Source organism: Pinus tabuliformis, chromosome 8 (assembly GCF_031772625.1).
Source record: "Pinus tabuliformis cultivar Carrire ecotype Pingquan chromosome 8, CPIR1, whole genome shotgun sequence".
NCBI lineage: Eukaryota > Viridiplantae > Streptophyta > Pinopsida > Pinales > Pinaceae > Pinus > Pinus tabuliformis.
Genome location: NC_142294.1, coordinates 761,012,174 through 761,034,443, shown reverse-complemented (window position 1 = coordinate 761,034,443; position 22,270 = coordinate 761,012,174). Strand labels below are relative to the sequence as shown.

Here is a 22,270-nt window from a genome sequence, read left to right as displayed (position 1 = left end):
CATTCTTGAACGGAGTGATAGAAGAGGAGGTGTATATAGAACAACACAAAGGCTTCAAAACTCATGAGAATAAATCTCATGTTTTCAGGTTAAAGAAAGCCCTGTACAGGCTCAAGCAGGCACCCAGAGCATGGTATAGTCAGATTGATAGTTACTTGTAACAGTTGGGATTTGTCAAGAGTGATGTTGATCCCAATCTCTACTATTCACTGGTAGAGAATGAGGCACTTATTCTGGTACTATATGTAGATGACCAATTATTAACTGGGTCATTTAGGCTCATCTAGGACTGCAAGAAGAATCTTGAAGTCGAATCCGACATGAAGGACTTGGGATTGATGCATTATTTTATGGGGTTGGAAGTTTGGTAGAAGAATGGGGAGAGCTTCCTTGGACAAGGAAGGTATGCTACAGAAATTCTAAAGAGATTTAGAATGCGGGATTTCCGACCCATGGCTACTCCCATGATCACCAATTGGAAGAAAATAGATGCATCATAGGACAAAGAAGTAGATCCCACCTTGTACAGACAAATCATTGGATCACTTATGTATTTGGTCAACACTAGGCCAGAGATTTGTTTCGCTGTGAACACTCTTAGTCAATTCATGGTGGAACCAAAAAGGGTGCATTAGACAGCAACAAGACGAATTTATGTACGTGGAACAATCGGATATGGGTTGAAGTAGTCTAGAGGGGAGGACATCAGTTTGAATGGGTTCACCGATGCAAATTGGGCAGGTAATTCAATAGACCGAAAAAGTACCTCAGGGTATTTCTTTAGTGTTGGATCAGGGATGACATCTTGGTGCAGTAGGAAGTAGAAATTGGTAGCATTGAGTTCCGTAGAAGCAGAATATATGGCAGCCAACATAGCTACGTGCGAATCCATATGGCTCAGAAAATTGCTTGTGAGCCTATTCAGAAAAATGATGGAAGCGACCAAGGTTTAGTGCGATAATCAGAGTTCCATCAAACTCTCTGAGAATCTAGTATTTCATGATCAGTCGAAACATATAGATATATGTTATCACTTTATCAAAGACTGCATTCAACATGGGGCAGTACAACTACAGTATGTTCCCACAGGAGAGCAAGTGGTTGATATACTCACAAAGGCTCTCGAAAGAGATAAGTTTACTTAGTTCAGAGAGAAGTTGGGTATGGTTGAAAATTCGTTTCAGTAGCACCAACAATTTGTAGTGCAGGGACAGTTGGCAGTGGCAGTGCCAACAACAACAAAGATGTAGAAATTCAGAGGGAGTTGTAGTACAAATGTAGCATTGGTAGTGGAAGTGTCAAAGGCAGCAGTACAATTGCAGCAACAATGCAGTAGGTGGTGGACAACACGTCAGACATCAACAACGTAGAGGACGATGCTTGAGAGTTAGAGTAGTATGCAACAGTAGTATATTGCTAGAGCACATTTCTCGCTAAGAGGGAGTGTTGATTTGGGGTAGCATCGAATGTGATCTAAGTCTCAAATTTTGCAGGGAGGCTTGGGCACATGCATTTGAAAGAACCCATACACCATTTTGGTAAATTTCACCTAGAGACGATTATATTAAAATAATTATTATTTTTAATAGGGTTCCTAAGTCTAAACTTACGAAAATTAAAATATTAATGGGTATTAATCTAATTGTGGGTGAATCTTCTAGATAAAGATGGAGATCAGGTCAAAACCATCTAAGCCTTTGATTAGGAGTTAATATAGGTCGTTGGTTATCCAACAAGAAGATATAAGAAAGGGCTTGAGGTTCATTTGGAAAAGACACCAGGCAGATACCTAGTTAACCAAGTAAAATCGATTTTCTCACTAGTAGAAGTTCGGCAAGAGAGAATCGATTCAGAGGGAGAGTTGCAGGTGGAGGAGAGACATAGAGGGTTAAACATCAGTTATGGAGACATGGACAAAGACGTAGAGCAGTAGAAGGGGCAGTGATGGGTAGATTGATGTTGGAAGAGGCAACACTCGATTGAGTGACACATGCATTGCGCAGGTCAGTCCAGAGGCCAAAGAAAGTGACGTTGGGAAAGCTAGAGAGCACAAAGGAAGGAGGAACTTCTCTCTCGGGTCAAATACTTGTTCAATAATGTCTATAAATTTTTCTCAGAAAGCCTTGTTCTATACTGTTGGGTGTAATTTGTACATGAAATTTTTTGCTGAAGAATAATAAAACCCTCATCTGTTGCATTGGTTTTCCCACATTGGGTTTTTTTGGGGAAAATTGTCCAAAAATAACTGTCATTGTGATTATATTTGTGCCAGCATTTTACTTACATTTACTTTCTGCAATGTTTTAATTGTGAAGGCGCAGTAGAATATGTTTTGATATTTTTCATAAGAATACAATAGATAACTTATTTATGAGGTAATAGGTAGAAGAAATAATATTAATCACTACAGTAGGATTTCTATTTAGAAATTTTCACACTAATACCACCTCTAACTAAGCCCATGTTGTGATGAGGAATCCCACCTAGATCCTAATGAGAGTCTGGCCCTCAGGATCCTCTTGTAACCCACGTTCCTCATTGGACTATGCTCCTGGTTGTAGATAGATCCAGACACCTAATTGGCTCCACCAAATCCCAACTCAATATCTCCCGCCATCCAACCCCAATAGAGGGATCAAATGCACGAACACCCACACATGGGACAAGCCCTCCATCCTGTGAATGCTACACCCTACGCGACTCATGATGCCCTGTCTCTCTAGTATTATCAACCCATATAATCTGCCTAGGTAACACAATCTCTCTCTCACCAACGTGCAGAGGAAACCTGACAATTCTACAAACCCCATCGATGTATGCCTGAAGAGGGATGTCGTCTAAGAGCACGACATTTCAACTGGTTGTTGATGCACTTGGTTGTTCCTCATCGATGGCTGACTCTGAGGATGATTGCTCATCATCCTCCACCACGGGATCAACATGAGCCATAAACTGCTCCCCCATTGACAACCCATCATGAAAAACATCCTCATTGGCCAGTTGTAGGTGGTTGTCATTTGATAACTTTGTCATAGATATAGATGTTGCTATAGCTATCGATACCTCATCAATTGATGACACCTCATCAACGGTGGATAACCCTATGTCTCCTGGCACCTCATCGATCTGTTGTGGCCAACTATCATCTGAAAACTCGGACGTGGCCCTAGCTACCTCATCAACTAACGACACCTCATCCATAGGTGGCACCTCATCAATAGATGGCCCTCAGAGTGTATGATCTAGCAAATGGATCTCCCACAAGGGTATATATATTTTCATCACAAGCCTATGTGCCCTCAGTCTCTGATACAACCTCCTCCTCAGTCTCTAAAGTAAGATCTCCTCACGATCCCATCATCTAATTGCTCTCGTCCTATCCACTCCTCTTGAGGAGGTATGGTACCCTGATTTTGCTAAGTTTTCCCACATGGTGTAAGTCGCTTCATTCTCGTGAAATTCACACCTCTATTGCCTCTGTTATAATGATGAGGATAACTTGGTTTTATTCCCTTACTGAGACACAATTGGCTAACATCTCTATCATCTCCTCATTGTTTATGGATCTCCTCCATGATTCCCTGTGAACTCCTCCCTTTATGTGTCATTGGAATGTCCATAGTTTCACCCATCATTGTGCATGCATGCCTACACCTCCATGATCTTGCTAGGTTCCCCATGACTGGCTAAGATAATGCTCTGATATAACTATAATTTTCTAGCAGAGAAAATACAGTACATATCAAAAGCATGAACTAAGCTACATTAATGAAATATAACATGAACTGAAAATTTCACACATGCAAGAACATTTATAACATTGTTGAGCAAAATCACAAATCTGAGCCATATTATTGTGTGTCCAATGATAATCTAGCACAATGCTCTTCTCTAACCTACTCTACAATTTCTCCTAGAATTGGCCCTATGTAGGCCCTAGAAGAGACAAACTTGATCCTCCAAGAATCAATTATCTCTAGCTCTCGAAATGGCCAAGGTAACTCTTCCTTCCTCAAGGAGATTTTTTGCAATTTTTCCAGGTGTTGTTCCCCCGAGAACTCTCAACTTAGTTGTATGAATTTATGGCCCTGCGTCCTCATAAAAGCTCAAATTGGCTAAAACAATGGTTGAATAAGCTCACAAAACCCAGCAATCGACTCTCCAGTTATCTCAAAAATCTCTCTTAGGGTGACACTCTAAGTTCACCGAAAGAGAGTTGGGGTTTTCCTATTGCAAATCCATGTGCTAAACAACACTAGTTAACATGGCTAAACAACTCAAGCAAACTCTAAAATGTAAAATACACAATTTTTGGAGTAGTTTTGAGGCCCCAAATCACAGTTTGATTCAAGCAACAACAATAGAAAAATTCTTGAGCATAAAGTACAGCCAGTGAGCCCATTTCAGCATGGAGATTTCTTCACACCCACTTGGGTTTTGTGTGCTTGCTATAGCAAGCCCAAGTGCGTTCATTCCACTATATTTTATACCCATATTATCATTGGACACATAATAAAATGGCTCATCTTTGCGATTTCTGCTCAATAGTGTTCTAAATGTTCTTGCATATTTGAAATTTACAACAATACCACTTGCTTTGATACAAATGTTATGCCCCAAACAAAAATTTACAACAAATAACAAAAACATGTACAAGTGACAACAACCACATACAAATACGACACATGCATATCAGAACACTAGGAAAATAAAGCAGAAAAATCGAGCCATTTTATTAATCTCCAATGTTGAGATTGAGTACAAATAGAGTGGAATGAGTGCACCTGGGCTTGCTATAACAAGCATGCAAAACCCAGGTGGAAATATATGAAACTCTAAGCTGAAAATGGCCCAAACTGGCAACTCGCACTGCCCCAAAAATTAGTTGTTGTTGTAGGTGAACTAAGATTTCAGCCATCGAATCTACTCCAAAATTTTTGCAAAATTAAATGTAGGCTCTACACACCAACTCCAACAAAACCCAAAATTATCTCACAAACCTAAGTGGTAGAAATGGCCCCGGAGTGAACTGCGCCCTTTTCCATTAATTTTCTACTACTGGATGTTGGATGGAACTAGGAATTCTTCCCTCAAAAGTGCTCAATTTTTTTTACCAAATTAACTAGAGCCCACTCTCAATAAACACACAAAAACCCATAAAGGGTTTGGGTTGGATCAATAGTGCACTTGTGACCCCAAGTAGTGTGTTTGCCTCTAACTTACTAGCTAAAGAATGTTGGACAAAGCACTGATGAAATATGCCCTCAAAATACTCCTGGAAATTCACCCTTCAATATGTTATGAAAATGTTGCTCCAATTACCCTTATTTTCTCCTTATCCCACTCTCGGAAGCTACCGCTCAAAGGCTGCACAAAATATGGACAAAAAACCTTTCTCAAACCCAAGTAAGAACAAATTTGATCTCCTAATTAGCAATGCTTCCAACCCTACAAATCTCCACTTAAATGCTCGCTCTCCTTGAGGGAAATCTCTGCAATTTCTCCTGCAATAATTTCATCATTTTCCTGTCTTGCTCAACACCACAAATATCCTCCCGCGTCCTTGAGGGAGATCGCACTAGTTTCATATTTACTGGAAATGATTCTCCAAATCACTTGGGATTTTCTCCCAATTTCTCTCCTTGGGTAACACTTGAAATTCACCGAAGTTATAGATGGAATTTCCACCCAAAAATCCCTTGTGCTAAGCAGCATTGGTTGTCTTGGCTGAACAACTCAAGAGAACCCAAGTTCAAATGACAAATTATCAAAAAAATCCCAAATATGAGGCCCTTCTCTTCGCTTTATACTTTCTACCCCCTTCTCTCCTTGTGGGATCCACCAATTCGACCTCTCTTCTCACTCTATTTCTCCCTAGCTCGAATTTTTCCTAAGGGGTTCGATTTCCCCCTTTTGGTGGCCCCCACATCCCACTTCCAAATTAATTTATCTTTTCTCCTATGTTTGCAGCCTCCTTTTTCTCCAAAAATTAAGTGGAGCCTCCATAACCCACTTGTCCTAAATTTTATATGCCAAGAATATTTCTCAATGCCAAAATTGCAATAATGACAATTTTACATAGGAAATTATTTATTGGGGACATGACAATGTCCCTGAGAACCATTCTTCATGTGGGCCCAACACACATTCTTGCTTAGGTCCTATGTTCCGGTTTAATCATGACGTTGATATCCCCTTAGTAAGCTAAAGATACCTTACAAGGCTCTCATGTGGTGGTTCACAGAACCATGCATAGAATTATATAACTTAAAAAGTTTCATGGGTTGTAGATGTTGTTCATTGCACTTAACCTTAAGAGGTTTGATTTAGGCCATAAGGCTCTTATTGTACTTCTTGGACGTTAGTTAAACCTTGATACATATTCACGGTGGCCATATCCTATTTGGACGCGAATTATGCACTACCATGCGCTACATAATTCATATTTGTTGTTTTGAGGATGCATCCATGGTGATTGAGCCCAAGAAGCAGGTGTTAACACTAGAGGCTCTTACTTCCCTCCCTTGACGATGGTCAAGGACCCAAGACCCATCCATGATACCCAAAGACCTTGTAATGGCATCCATGTTGAACTCAAATGCTAAATGATCCCTATAGAGGGTTCATTTCATGATTTTTAGGTGTTGTTAATGCTACTTAAGCTTAAGGAAGCTCAATTAGGGCTCAAGGTCATTGTCCCCCCTGACCACGTTTATGCCTCAATGCTTATTTCAAGTGCATAAAACCTAGTCTTGGGCTTGTATCCTGCTAGGAGGCATACACAGAACCCCTATCGAGGACTCATGTGGTGGTTCAAGGACTTATTCAAGGTTCTTGAGGTAAAGAACGCACTTGTTTTCCTTCCTTCACCATGGTTAGAGCCCCATTACCCATCCTTGGTGTAGAAAGCCTCATAATGACATCCATATCCATATCCCTTATAGAGGATATATGATTTGGTTTGTAAGTGTTATTTAGTGAAATGACAAGGTTGATTTCCTCACCCACCCATTAGAGCTAACAGGGAAATTCCTTGAATATAAGTTGTGTAATCAATAATCTCCCAACTACCCCAATTGGTTCACAACTATCTATAGTTCACCTACTTTGTTCATAAACATGACGATCAAGCCCAAGAAGCTATGTTTAAGGCCCAAGGCTCAAGTGTTTTCACCTAATCATGACACTTGACCTCAAAAGAGTTCATTTACGTCTTGAGCACCTTTATTTCCCCTAATCTTATTTAGAGCTCAAAACCCATTTTGGTTTTACATAAAGGAATGTACATGTGTGTTTTTAAATGTCTACATGCTTTCAAAAACATGTACATGCTTTAACACACATGCTTTTATGACACAATATGAGGAAGAGTGCAAGAAGCATACATGGAGGTTGACAAGAAACAAAACATTTCAAATAAGAATGTGCGTGTAATTTCAATAGCATTTATATGCTTTTATAGCATAGTACATAGAAATATGCATAAAGCATACTTAGAAATTTACAAAGCACTAAAACAATTCAATTAGAAATGCAAATTCATTTTTCAAAGGTGGGGGCCTGCAAAAGAAGCTTTATATATTACATATTGTACAGATAATTTTTACAATCGTTGCGTCATGCTGACCGCAACCCACAATAATCAATATACGATGTGAGCAACATCTGGCACGTAATACCGATACAAGCATAATCGATCACGAGCGGGGTGCGTGAAACCGACTTCCCCAACTGCGTGAACTGTGCACTTGTGTGCCAAAAATGCAAATTCATATTTAGAATAGTACACATTCATAACATTTTCAACAAACACATGTTCCCATTACACAATCTAAAAAAAACATCTACCATTAAACTATTTTAATTATTTATAAACTATACAATTTTAATTATTGATAAATTGTAAAATTAAAATACATATAATTTAGAACCAAAACTTTATTTAACCTTAAATTTATTATATTCTAAAAAAAATTTATTACAATTATTTAAAATACAAAATTTTAAAATTATTCAATAATAAATATTAAAAACATATCCAAAATTAATAAAAATAAATACATTTAATTTACTTAAAAAACATATCCAAAATTAATAAAAATAGATGAATTTAATTTACTTTTAAAATTAACTTTAAATAAAATTACATTAGATTACACACATTTTTCTCAGCGAATAACATGTTTTCATTTATATAAAATGCGTCTTTTATTATCGTCTTTTAAGACAAAATGTTACAACACATTGTCATCTTAAAAGTGTCTCTAAAAAATATTTTATATGGAGTTGTCTATAATGCGACTTTTTGGAGACTCTGGTGACAGAATCTGGCAGAATAAATTCAGGTTAAATCTTGATTTGTTGCAGTTAAAATCGTTTTTTAACTGCATATTTGGATTCAGCACCCTGAAAAACCCCTGTGATGCTTTGATTGTGCAGAAACTAGCTATCAAACTTGCGATTCCAATAAATTGCTGCCGGATTTTGACCGGAAAACCCATCGGAAAGGCTTCCAAAAAATCGCATTATAAACAAATGCATTTTATATTATACTACTTTCATTTGCTTTTATATTATCCTACATTCTAAACCAGCGTTTACTTTACTTCCCATGGTCTATTTTTCTATCTTTCCATATTATATAATTAAAAATTTCATTTATACTTGATATCATTACCTAATATAAAATGTCTTTTATTAGGTGTATTTGAGACTAAATGTTAAACACACCGACATCTTTTTAAAGTGCACCTATAACAGCATTTTATATTACCCTACTTCCATTTGCTTTTATATTACCGTAACTCCATTCTAAATGGGAGTTAACTTTACTTCCCACGGCACAATATCACCCACTTTGTTTTTCTATCTTACCATATGATATAATTAATAATTTTATTTATAGTTAATTTCATTACCGTATTATAATAATTTGATCGTTAAAAAGCATACATAATTCATCCCACGATTACGATTCGTGTATAATGATAGACCAAAGAACTTCTTCAGGAGTGCTATGCTATGTGGATAAAGAATTTAATGATAGACCAAAGAACTTCTTCAGGGGTGCTATGCTATGTTTGAAAGGAAAAAAATATATATATAAAGAATTTAATTTTTCAGAGAAGTATGATGATAAAGAGTATTTGAGTTTCACAATTAAAGGAAAAAATAACATATTAATTGTGCATTTGAAGACTAATTCTCATCATTTAAGATGTGAAACCGAGAAATGGGTGACCCCTAAAAAAGAGTGAGAAGAAAAAACTTACATTTTTTGCAACACAGGGGAGGGGCGGTAGAAACAAAGTGGCATTATATCAAAGAATGTGGAGCATATGAATGTATTCGTCTTCGGTTTGATAACAGTCTAAAGGTGAACAATCTCAGTGAGCTTTTTGAAGAGAAAAAACCTCACAAAATAGCGAATTTCTTACTCAAAATTCACAACAATAAAATTGACATAAAAAAGAATATGAATATAAATATGGTTTAAGTTGTTTTGTAATCCTTTAGACCATGAAATCTCATAAACGTCATTAAAAACATCCATCCTTCCTTCCTAATTGTTTTGTAATCCTTTAAACCATAAAATCTCATAAACATCATTAAAAACCCTGCTTCCCTCCTAAAGTCTCATAAACATCATTAAAAACCCTTCCTCCCTCCTATTTTGTAGTCCTTTAAACCATAAGGTCTCATAAACGTCATTAAAAACCCACCCTCCCTCCTTCCTTTCCTTTTCTTTTCATTTCATTTCATATTGCTCAATCTTATTAGGATGCCACTTCCTTCTCTAACATAAAACTAACTCACATCTTTGTCATGTATGATTTTTCAATGGTCCAAAGGACTAAAGAGTAAATTTTTTTAAACTATTGCGTTTTATATTTGCTTTTTTTAATTTTTCTACTCGACAACACTAAGGGGTATTTATATTTCAAGTGTTTATACATTGTTTTATATATGTATTTTTACGGGTATAACAAAATTATAATATTTTTTATATTAAACAAAGTCTTTCGATAAAAATTATATGAGAAAATTTTTTGACCAATACATTTTGTACCAATAAATGTGAAAATAATTTATTAATAATTTATAAAAAATATATATCTTTATTTTTATTAAATATTTATAAATTTTTTAATGTTTATTAAACTATATTATAAAACAAAATTTTAATTAAAAATATTTTTAAATTTTATTTCAAAATCTAAAAACAATTTTAAATCTTATTTCAAAACCTAAATAAACTCAACATAATAATATTTACACTAAATTCGTTCTTGTAATCACCATTAAAACTGCATGTAACTTTGATATTATATATAAAAGATATAACTTCTTATCACAAGTTAAAAATTATAATTTTTATATTAATTTTTTAAATATTATTTTTGTAAATCTATAATTTCATAATACAATAAAAACTAAGAAATCGGATGCAACCAAAAAGCCAAAAGTGTTTATGACGTATAGGCTTTTTATATATTTTCTTAATCGAGTATAAATTATTATTATGTTTTGAAACTTTATTTATATTAAGTAGTTTTTAGGTATAATTTTTTTGGAGTTTTATGTTGGATTTATGATTGAAATTGGTGAAAAATTTTGTCAGCAAATCTTGATTTGTGTTGTTTAAATTGGTTTTTTGAGTGTATATAGATTCAAACCCCTGGAACATTTCAATTATGAAAAATTCAACTTTCAAACTTGTGATTTCAATGAATCCCTACTTAATTCTATACAAATTAGATCGAAAAATAATCAGAAAACTTTCCAAAAAAATAAGACTTAAAAACTAATCGTATTTTTATAATTATAATTTTGATTAAAAAATTCAAAAAAAATCCCTCTCCCACGAAATAAAGAAAATATTTTACGTGGTTAAGGATAGCTTATGGGACAGATTGTTTCTTTATCTACTTGATGCATTCGACATCGCTAAATAAATTATCCTAAGAACTAGCTCCCAACATATCTGCATAACTTTCTATGTTATCTTTGAAAATCTCACATTCTAACATAAAATTTTAATTTTAATTTTAATTAAAAAATTCAAAATCAAGTCCGCTCCCACGAAGCCAAAAGTGTCGCTAACGTATGGTCTTTCATGTTCCTTTAAAAACGCATTACATCATTCAAGGTGCGCCCCCCGAAAATCTGATAGAATTTATAAGAACTAAAAATAGTTTGAGCCATTTAAAAAAAAGAAAAAACGCACCACTTTTCTTGTCGAATTCCTCTTTGCTGGTTATGAAACAATACGTGGACAATTCATGGAAATGATATTTAGGATAGCCATTAATATATTGTCTTTACCCCTCATTATTTTATATCTATTTTTTCATTTCATCCCGAGCTAATTTCGCAATCGAATATTTCTTTCTTAGGCTATAGAAATATTCTAATACGTAAGCATTTAAAATTGCACGCACCATTTAGAAATTAGGTTTTTTAATAAGTTAAAATTATTATTTTAAAAATCATTTAAAATTGTAAGTAGATAAAGCAACAAAGTTTGGATGGTGCAAAAAAACAAAAAACTGATAGCATTGACAAAAACGTCTCCATGTTTAAAAATGATGGAGTTTAAATGTTATACGTATTGATATTTAATTTTTAGTATTATATATATAGAGAGTATCTTTTAGATTTAGTTTAGTTTTATTTAGCTTAAGAGAATTGAATTTATGATTTCTCGATCACTTCATGATTTTTTAATCACAAAGGTGTTTTAATGATAAAAATTTGATCAACTAAACTAATCCTCAAAATAGGAGAACATTTTGTTATAAACTTTTGACATTATTATTATTATATATATAGTTATAAATTTGTGACATTTCCACATCATTTTTATTTTAAAGAATAAAATCATATTATTTTTCAAAATATATTAGTTAACAATTATAAATATTGTTCTTACTCTTGAAACCATCTCGAGGGCCTTGATAACCACCCTTAATGCACAAAACCTTGAAATAATGTACACATGACATTCATTCGATAAACATTCTTTTTGGACTTCACAGTCATCCCTAGTCTAACAAATATTATAATAATGCTTATATGAGATCTATGTGCTAAAGATTTTCTTTGTAAAACCTCTATGCGTGCTATGAGCCCTAAAAGTATATTTTAGACCATAGGACATTGGGATTTTTGTCCTTCGATCATGGTTAGAGCCTTGACACCAATACTTAGTGTACCGAGCCTTATAATGACATCTATATTATACTAAGGGAATAAATATTCCTTTATAGGGCTTGTGTGGTGGTTTTAGACCCATGCATAATCCATGAACCATAAAAGCGTATTTTATTCTACTTCCCAACATCTTGTCAATGGCTCGGCCAATAAAAATACTTCTGCAACACTGTGACTATTTTCTCTACTCTGAAATTCCCAATGACCTAATTGTAGTGCGCCTCCCAAATCATCTTGGCACGCTCGCTTAAAGGAACACAAAGGTTTCCCAGGTCACATAACAATGCACCCTAGAGGTGAAAATTAGGAACTTGCTTGCTTTCTAGGAGCATCTGGTATGTGTCGCTGAATTATGGATCGCTCTTATAAAGATGTGGCCACCCTGAAGTATCGTCTACATAAGAGTCAAGCACAGTGGTTAACGCCATGACCGGTGGTCGGTTGAGGTGGTCTGCAACATTATTGGTGTTTCCCTTCTTGTACTTGATGTTCAAATGGAATTGTTGCAGATGTGTGGACCATTCTTGATGGCGATTGTTTATCAAATTTCCTTGTGTCTGTATGAACTATAGGGGTCGATGGTCAGTGTGGATGAACGTTTCCTTCCCTATAATGTAATGCTTCCATTGCGGGCAGGGTTGCATAATGGAATACATATTTGCCATAGGTGGGATACTTTTAGACTGTGTCTGAAAGTGTCTTACTGTGATATGCCACCAGCTGTCCTTACTGAGTAAGAACTGCCCCAATAGCATAGTCGAAGACATCTATCTCAATCTCAAATGGTTGTTGCAGGTCTGGTAATGTGAGTGCTGGTGCAAAGCAGAGACTATGCTTCAACTCAAAAAATGCCTTATGTTGGGATTCAAACCAGAAGAAATTTGTTTTTTCTCTGCCCTTGGTGACTTGACTCAAAGGCCAAGTGATATGAGAGAAACCCAAAACGAACCTGCAGTAGAAATTGGCAAGACCCAGAAAGCTGCTAGCTCTATTAGATTGGTTAGAGATGGCCAATCTTGAATAACTTGTATCTTGGCTAGGTCCACATGCACAACCCGCTCATCAATGATGTACCCCAAATATTGAACCTAGGTCATACCAAAAGTGCATTTCTCCAAATTGGCACACAATTTGTGTTGTCACAGGGTTTGGAGGACCTGTCAAATATGGTGTAGGTGCTCTTCCCAACTCTAGATGAAGATCAGGATGTCGTCCAAATACACTACCACAAACGAGTTAGTGAAGGGCCACAAGATGTTGTCCATCAGACTCATGAAGGTTGCGGAGGAATTTGTCAACCCAAAAGGTATGACCATCCATTCTAAAAGGTGATCCTTGGATTTGAAGGCAATCTTCCACACATCGGAGGGTTTGATTAGCACCTGGTGATAACCAAACTTCAAATCAATCTTGCTGAAATATTTGGCCCCCTTGAGCTAGTCCAGAAGATCATCAATCTGTAGTCAATCACAGGGGCTTCACTGGGAAAGCAATACCATACCACATGGGTTCATATTGGGGGATATATATTGAGGGAAAAAATACATAATATACTAGGGGATATATAGGGGGTAAAGGGTTTTTATATTGGCAGGCATAAAATATAGAACTCAAAGTTAATGAAAAAATATAAAGGGGTGCAAAAAATGTTAACGAAAAAATGGACACCTACAATTGTTAGTGAAAGTAGAGGTTTTCTAAATTGGGAAGGTGTATTGGGCTCATATTGGTAGGGTGTTAAATAATGTGATTTTTAGAGGTATTTTCCAATATGTAGCCAAATTGAGGGTATTGTTTAATATGCCACGAATGCACATGATATGTTAGACATTCATTGAGTGAAGCCCCCGTGTAGTCAATACAGAGTCTCTAAGTGCCGTCTTTTTTCTGTACCAACACGATCAAGCTCCCCCATGGTGATGAACTTGGCATGATGTGCCATTTCTGCAACAACTCCTGAATCTGCCTCTTAATTTCATCGTTCTCCATAACAGAGCGTTGGTAGATCAGGCTGTTGGGTGGTGGTGCGCTTGGGGTCATATTGATGGAGTGCTTGACCTAACAGTGCAGGGAGACCCATGGGTGAGGTGAAGATGTCCCTGTACTCCTCCCTGACCTTGTCCATCTGTTGTTGTCGTGCGGAGGATCCATGTATGGGGGCTATGGATGTGGCCACAGTCTTATTCTTGCCATGAGGGTGAATCATAAGGAAGAAAAATTCCCCGGTCTGGGAAATGATCTTATTGCATTGATTTGCAGAGATCAAAGAGATGGCAGTAGGCGGTGATGCCTCTGGTATCTTGTATAACTTATTTTCCCAAAGAAATAATAACAATGTGAGGCATAGACTCATACACAACATGACGCTTACACAAGTATGGTTAACCTAATAATACATCACAAACTTCAAGAGGAGCAACATCACATAGTACCTCATATGTGAAGGGCTTGATGTTATAGGGAAGGTGACACTGTTGGCTGACACGGAGATGTCGTCCTTGCTAAAGCCACCTGATGGTGTACGACTGCAAGTGTGGTGTGGTCGGGAGGCCCAACCGCTTCACAACCTCTGCTTAAATGAGGTTCTTTTGGCTTTTGTTGTTCACAATGAATTGCAGCGGAGAACCCTTCACCCACATCTATGAGTGGAAGAGCCGCTCCCCCTCCTCTGGATTTACGAGCTCAATCTTTTGGATCTTGGTGGTGGAAACGGTGGCACTAGGCTCCACATCAATAATCTGATTCTCTTTGTGATTCCCCTTGTCCAGTTCTGACTTAGATTCAAAAGCCTTAAGCTCGGCCACCAATGACTACATGGCTCGACACTCACTTGTGTTGTGAGTGGGGCTCTTATGGAACTCACACCATTTCCCTTTATCTTCATAGTGTTGTTATTTGCTTGTGGCTTCGAAGGGTTGTCCTAGGTTGCCCCGCTTTGACTTTGCCTTTTGTTGTGCAGTCTGGGGGCGCATTTCCCTTGCTTCGGATTCGTAGATCCAAAGTCTCACTTATTTTGTTTAAATTTTTGCTCGATCTTGATAGCATATCGATAGGCAACACCAAGCGAGGAGATGTCCAGGAAGTCCATCTTGTCTTGGATGTACTTGTGTAGACAGTCGCAGTACTTGAGTACCAAATTGCACTCAGAATCCTTGATAGTTAACTTTGTGCGAACGGTATGAAAAATATTTGTGAACTCCGGCACGTCTTGGTCCCTTCCCTACCACAGTGTGGTCCACTTTATGTCTTTATCTTCATAGCTTATGACATGGTAATATTGTTCCTTGATGGCATTTTGGAAAGACTTCCAAGTGGGTCCGACTAAAAACAATGAGGATTCCCTCTCGTCCTTATGTTCACAGTAAGTTTCCCATCAGTCCTTGACATTGGGTGCGACTTTGAGGAGTGCAAAAGTAATATTTTCCTGATTGGAAAAGTCACAAACTAAAAAATATCCTTTCAACAGATTTAACCATCTATCTACGACATCTGCATCTATATGGTCTTCAAATATGGGAATGTCAAAGTTGACTTGTACCTTAAAGGGAGTGGCACCTTTAGATTGGTTGCTGGATGAAGATGTGTGGCCTGTGGGTAGCCACCATCTGGGCAAAGTTATCCATCATCATGTTCCTCCATCGCTCAAGGGCTTCCTCGAGCAATATTTTGAAAGGATCTCCTACTCCCTCGTCTTTCTTTTCTTCTACCATGGGAGGCCGTTGGTGTTTGCGCATTTGGTTTCATAAAGGTTCAACCAGTTCGAACCCTAACTACTTATACCCTGACCTCGTCAAGGACATGCAAAGAAAAACAAAGAAAGAGCAGAAAACTCTGATACGACTGATCTAGACTTATGTAGGAATGCAACATAATACATATATAAACATAAACACAGAGATGAAACAAAAATAAACCTTCATTTCATTAATATCAAAGAACTGAAAGATGCTTACAAGTAGGATGGAAATAAACTACCTCGGGCAATGGTAACTTATCTCTGAGAAGAGATGTGGTGGATAAATGCCTCTGAACTATGTTACAATGAGGCTCAAGAGTCTTTTTATTATTTAACAACAAGGGAAAACCCTAAACAACCAAAAACCTAACCCCAGGAGATGGAACACCAAGTTTGTGGGCCCTATTGGGGTTAATTGGGCAGCCAACTTCCCGAGGCCATAACTTGGTCATATGATCTTCGTTTGGCGTGTACGATACCTCGTTGGAAAGATCGCTCTAAGTACTACAGGATTTGCCACTGGCCTCTTCCTATGGCTATGGGTCTGTAATGGACCTCAGAAAAGCATCGTTTAGGAGGTCAAAACAACTCCAGAAGTCCAAGACTTGAAAAACTGCTAAAAATAGTAAATGTTGTTATAATCAAGGAAACATATGAAACTGACTAGAGGTCTAGGTGGAATAGGCAGGTGGCCACAAATATTGACCTGGATCAGGAAGAGGCACTCCCCCTCCTTAGGCTCCTTTGAATCTTCTGGTTGGATCTTTATAGTCATGGTTGTAGCACTTAATTATATACTAATTATATCCACTTTCTTTTTCTTGTTATGAATCAAAACCCAAGTTAGAATCTGCTTATTTTTCTTTAAACTCAATGAATGATGATTGTTTTAGTGATATTCATCAATGTTGTGTTATGGGATTTTATGGAAATCACACCACTTTTTAGTGTCCTTCTTCGACAAGCTTCTATTGCATTAGATTTCTAGGCTCTCTACTTCAATTTTTGCTCAATTTTTATAGCATAGCGACAAGAAACTCCTAGCAAGGAGAAGCCCAAGAAATCCATATTTGTTTGGATGTACCTGTGTAGGCCACTACAATACTTCAGAATCAAGTGATGCTCATAATCTCTAATATTGGACTTTGAGTGCAAGGTATCGAAAATATTGGTGTACTTTGGCATTGTCTAGTCTCTCGCCTATCACAGGGTTGTCCATTTCATGTATTCGTCATCATAGTTAACTACGAGGTATAATTCCTCCTTGAGGGAATCAACAAAAGCGGCCTAAGTGGGTCCTACCTTGATTATCGCATACTCATTTTCGCCGTGTCTATCCTAGTAAGCTTCCCACCAATCTTTGACATAGTGAAGGGATTTTAAGAGTGGAAAGGTGATATTTTCATTGTTGAAATTTTTTGAGACAAATTAATAGCCCTTTAACATATTTAACTATTTCCCCAAAGCATATGAATTTATTTGGCCTTCAAATAATGGGATATCAAAGTTAACTTGTACATTGAAGTGTGTCACACCTTTGAAATCGTTGCTTGTTGAAGGTGCCTCAACTGTTGTTGGCAGTGGTCGCAAGATCTGGACAAAGTTTACCATCATCTCATTCCTCTGTCGTGTGAGTACTTCCTTGAGCAACAACTTGGTAAGATCTCATGCTTTGTGGTCTCTAATTTCTTTTTCCATGGGAGGCCTCTTGGGCTAGCGAGAGAAATTGTTCCTAAGTGAAATTAACTCGAAACCTAATTCTATATACCTTAACTTTGTTGAGGACATGCACCTAGAGACAACAAGGAGCAAATTGCTCTAATACCACTGATTTCGGTTGTCCAAGGAACAAAATGAAAGGTAAGAAAGGAAATGAAACACACACTCAATGAAATATAGCAAATAATAGTAATATAGTGAAAACCCAACTTTCATTAATAAATAAAATGATAGAATACCATAGAACACAAATTTGCTAGAATGGTTTTAGTTGTCTTTGAAGAGAGAGATATGGCATCTACACACATTTGCAAAAAACTATTAAAAGAGGTTGAAATAATGACCTTTTAACATGGAAAATGAACCCTAGTGGCCCAAAACCCCTAACCTTAGAAGATGAAGCACCAAAAGGTTTGCGGGCTTGGAGGTGGTTAGTTGGTACATCAAATTTATGAGGACACAACTTTTGCATACAAACTTTGTTTTGGGCACACAATGATTCATTGGAAAGATCTATCTAAAGATCACACCCTTGGCTCCTCAAATGGCCAAAAACATTGTTTAAGACCTCAAAACAACCCTATAATTTTTAGATTCGAAAAACTATAAAAGAAATAGTAAAGAAGAGAGAGAGAGAGAGAATCACTGAGTCAGTGGAAGAGGTGGGCAACCACCAATATCCATCTAGAGCAAGGGTAAACTCTAGATTCTTCAAGGCACAAGACCAAGTCAACAACTCATCAATAGACCATATATAGCTCATCAACAATATGATCAGTAAGGGCAACATGTCAAAAAGTATGATTTCAACCTGATTGGGGAGGACAATAATTTTTCTGACAACCTCTCAAGCAACACCAAATTAACTCATACGGGATGGAAAGCACATGCATTATTAGAGAGTGTGTAATTCTAAAGCACATGTCCATTGTTAACACATGCATAATTCTATACTGCATGTGGAATCATTTGAATGCTTATTTGATAAGCTTTGGGACATGTGTGGTAATTTGGAAGATAATGAGGTTGGAGGCCCATATATTGATCTAAACAATTTCAGATAATTTAATTTGCAAAGATGAAAAGGGAGCTTTTAAAAAAAAAAACATTGAATACAATTTGGAATGGAAATGTAGATAGGATGAAAATGTAAGCAATCACACTTTATATGTTATTAAATTGATAGATTCAAAATTGCAATATTGTAAAAGACTAGATATTTTATAAGCCTAAAAAATTCAAAATCTACCATTAATCAATTTATTATTATGTTATTAAAAAAAAATCCAATTCACATAACACATTCCAAAAAAAACCTATATTATCTCTCATAAAATACTCATAATCAATTAAAAAAATCAATATAAATAATTTAAATTTTTTTATAACTATAGTATATCTTATGAGAGTGTCCATAACTAATCTAACATTATTTAAATTTACAGTACATCTCATAAAAGTGATCATAATCAATATAAAATAATATAAAAAACTTATAGTATATATCATAAGAACGCTGATAGCCAATATAAAAATAATAAGGAAAATAATTCTATATAGTTATAGAAGCAAATACAAAATGTCAAAGTATGTTTCTCCGACAGTAATTTCACAAGCCGACGCATGAGGCCCGTAAGATACTCCAAAAGTGTTCATTAAAAGTAAAGTAATCACGAGGAGACACGCGCGTGTGAGAGATTCACGGATGATTAGCTATTTAGATTACAGTTGTCAAATTTTTGTTTAGAATTTTAAGTGCTCTAATTAAGGACGATGAATTTATTTCCACTATTAAAAAACTAATTTAAAATATTATTAATTTTATTTTATTTTAATATCAAATTGTAATCAATTTCATTTTATTTTTTTAAATACCCAATTCTAATCAGAAAATAAAAAAAAATCACCACTTAAAAAACAAATTTGGAAAGCCCCCTGCCCACTCAAATCTATCCTTTTCACCTGGCTCCTCTTCTACAACAGGAACCTTTCCTGGGAAGTTCTCCAGAACAAAGGGTGGCACGGGCCTGGTAGATGCCAACTCTGCCTTGCTGAAGTGGAAACGAACATCCATATGTTCTTTCAATGTGCTGCCTCCGCGGCGATCTGGTCCGAGCTTTCCTCAATTTATGGTTTTCCTCTTCGCATGTTTTCCTCTGTTACGGATGCTTTCTTCTGGTGGTCCACACAACGCCCCACCTGGCTCGGCTCTTTTACCCTTTCTTGTTGGCACATCTGGAAGTGGAGATGCCGCAGCATCTTTCAGGACTGCAACCTGCCGTTGGACTCCATCATCACCCTGATCGTCGGCTCTCTGCCTCCTGACTAACGCTTCTGTTCTTTGCCCCTATCACGGCGGCACATTTTTGTTATATGTACAGGAGTTATTTGTTATATGCTCTTTTCTTTTGTCTTTATGCCCTGCATCCAGTATTCTTGCAGGATGTTTTTTTCGGCACCTTACATGCTTTGGCTGGCACATCTGCTTATCGCCATCCTATGATGCTTTCATGGATCACCATCCTCGCATCCTGCAGACATTCAGATCTTCATTCTTCGGGGATCTCTCCCCCCATGCACGACCATGCACGTCTATTTTGATCTTTTTCAAAAGTTTTTCTTCTCATATGTATTTCAGACAATTATATGATCTCAATATAATCTATTCAGCTTTTTTCTCTGAAAAAAAAAGAGTATTATCAAAGGTTTGACCACCGTGATTTCTGAAAAGAAATATATTTGCAATAATTTATGAAGCATAATTAATTAAGCGCAGAACCAATACCCCTGGAAGGGATTTAATGTGGTTTATGGTGGGTTATTATCAAACAAATTTGATATATCTGTGAATAATTGATTTCGGTCTATTTCCATCATCATTGTAACCACTGGTTTTATATATATATATATATATATATATATATATATATATATACTCATCTAATTTAGAAAAGAAATAACTTTTTTCCCATTTGTAACTATTGGTTATATATTTTTACTAAAAAAACTATTGGTATTATATATATCCATGTTTTATTTTAATTTAATTTATAAAAGAAATAAATTTTACAATTTTAATAAAAAAATAAGAAAGAAATTTTAAATTAAAATTTGAATTTTTGTTATTTAAAATAAAAATACATAAATATATACCACAACTTAAACTTAAATTTATCCTCTTCGTATATATATAATAACAAATACAGATTTCCACCTTTTGAAAAAAAAAAATAATAACAAATACAAAAAGTATTCGGGCAAACAATCAAACGCTCAATTTTCTATAAATTAATACATGTAAATAAAATAATGGCAAATACAGAAAGTATTTGGCCAAACAATCAAGCTCTCAATTTTCTATATAATATAGTAGTCACTTAGTTCGATATGGGAGGGAGGATGCGGAAGACCTCTATTAACGAAGTCTTTAAGTATACGTCTAACGAGGGGAGGAGGTGTTTAGAAAGTTGTTTTATTTAAAAAAAATTGGCAAAGATTTTTGTAAATTTAAGTTATAGTTTTTAAACTTTAAAATTTGAAGTGTTTTAGACGTTTTTAATGGTGCTGAATCCATTTTCACCATCAAAAACACGATTAAAAAACTGTCTCTACAAGATTTTTTGAATATTTTTACCCCAATTCCGACCACTTTTAACCATTTTAGCAATTCCTTCACCTCAACCTCTTCAAATATACGGCAATTAACCAAATCTATAAATATTTCGTTCAAACTAAAAGTTCGCCTTAAAACAAAAGAGATTAAGGTTTAGGCTAACATAGATATGTAGGAATCCAAAATCATGAGCATTAACCAATTGCATCATTCTAAGAGCCTCTTCGTGAATAGTCGCATCCACTTAAATTCAAAATAAATTGTTTTCTCGTAATTTTGGGAATTTTAAAGTATTTTGACAGCACACGGTGTTTATAAATAAATTACGAATTTGAAAGTATTTTGACAGCTTATAACAGCTTATAAATTTTTATCTGATTTGATTTTTGAGTTATTTTTAGTGTGATTGTTTTGGAGATGTTTTTTTTTTACTATATAAATTTAACACTTTTAAAAACTCTTTAAAAGCTTTAACTGTGAACCAAAAAAAAAACCGAAAAAAACCGAAAAACTTCATCTCAGCCTCACATCCGTTAAATCTGTTATGGATTTCTGTCCAAAATCCTAAAATTTATTTATTTTAATCGACTGAGCGGAAAATGGGTCTGATTAACATAATACGTCATCTAACCAAAAAGACCCCTGAATCCTGCCAATATGCTAAGTTGTAAACGATTTGTGTCTCAACAGAACTCGCCAACGGAGAATACCCCTCCAGACAACGAACCACCCACTTGGTGGCAAGAATGCCTACAACAATATAGCCCCAGCCTTCCGGGAGAGGCATTGATCGAGTGAACTGATTCGATTGGATTTCTAAACTGATGAAGTCTTACGATAAGAGCGTTCCCACCAACAACTGCCCCATCTTATCTATAGTCGTTCTCACCGGCGGAAACTGGCATCGAATTATTGATTTAATATCCCATTAAAAGATGCGGGACTAGTGCACAGTAGGAACCTTATTTACAATTCTGTAGTTGACAGTG

At 36.0% G+C, this 22,270-nt stretch overlaps 1 protein-coding gene across 6 annotated transcripts in view; it reads right to left on the bottom strand.

Moving 5' to 3' along the window:
• Positions 1–22,270, bottom strand: part of LOC149237824 (uncharacterized) — a 479,771-nt gene that overhangs the window by 328,389 nt on the left and 129,112 nt on the right. The gene's annotated exons all lie outside the window — the stretch shown is intronic.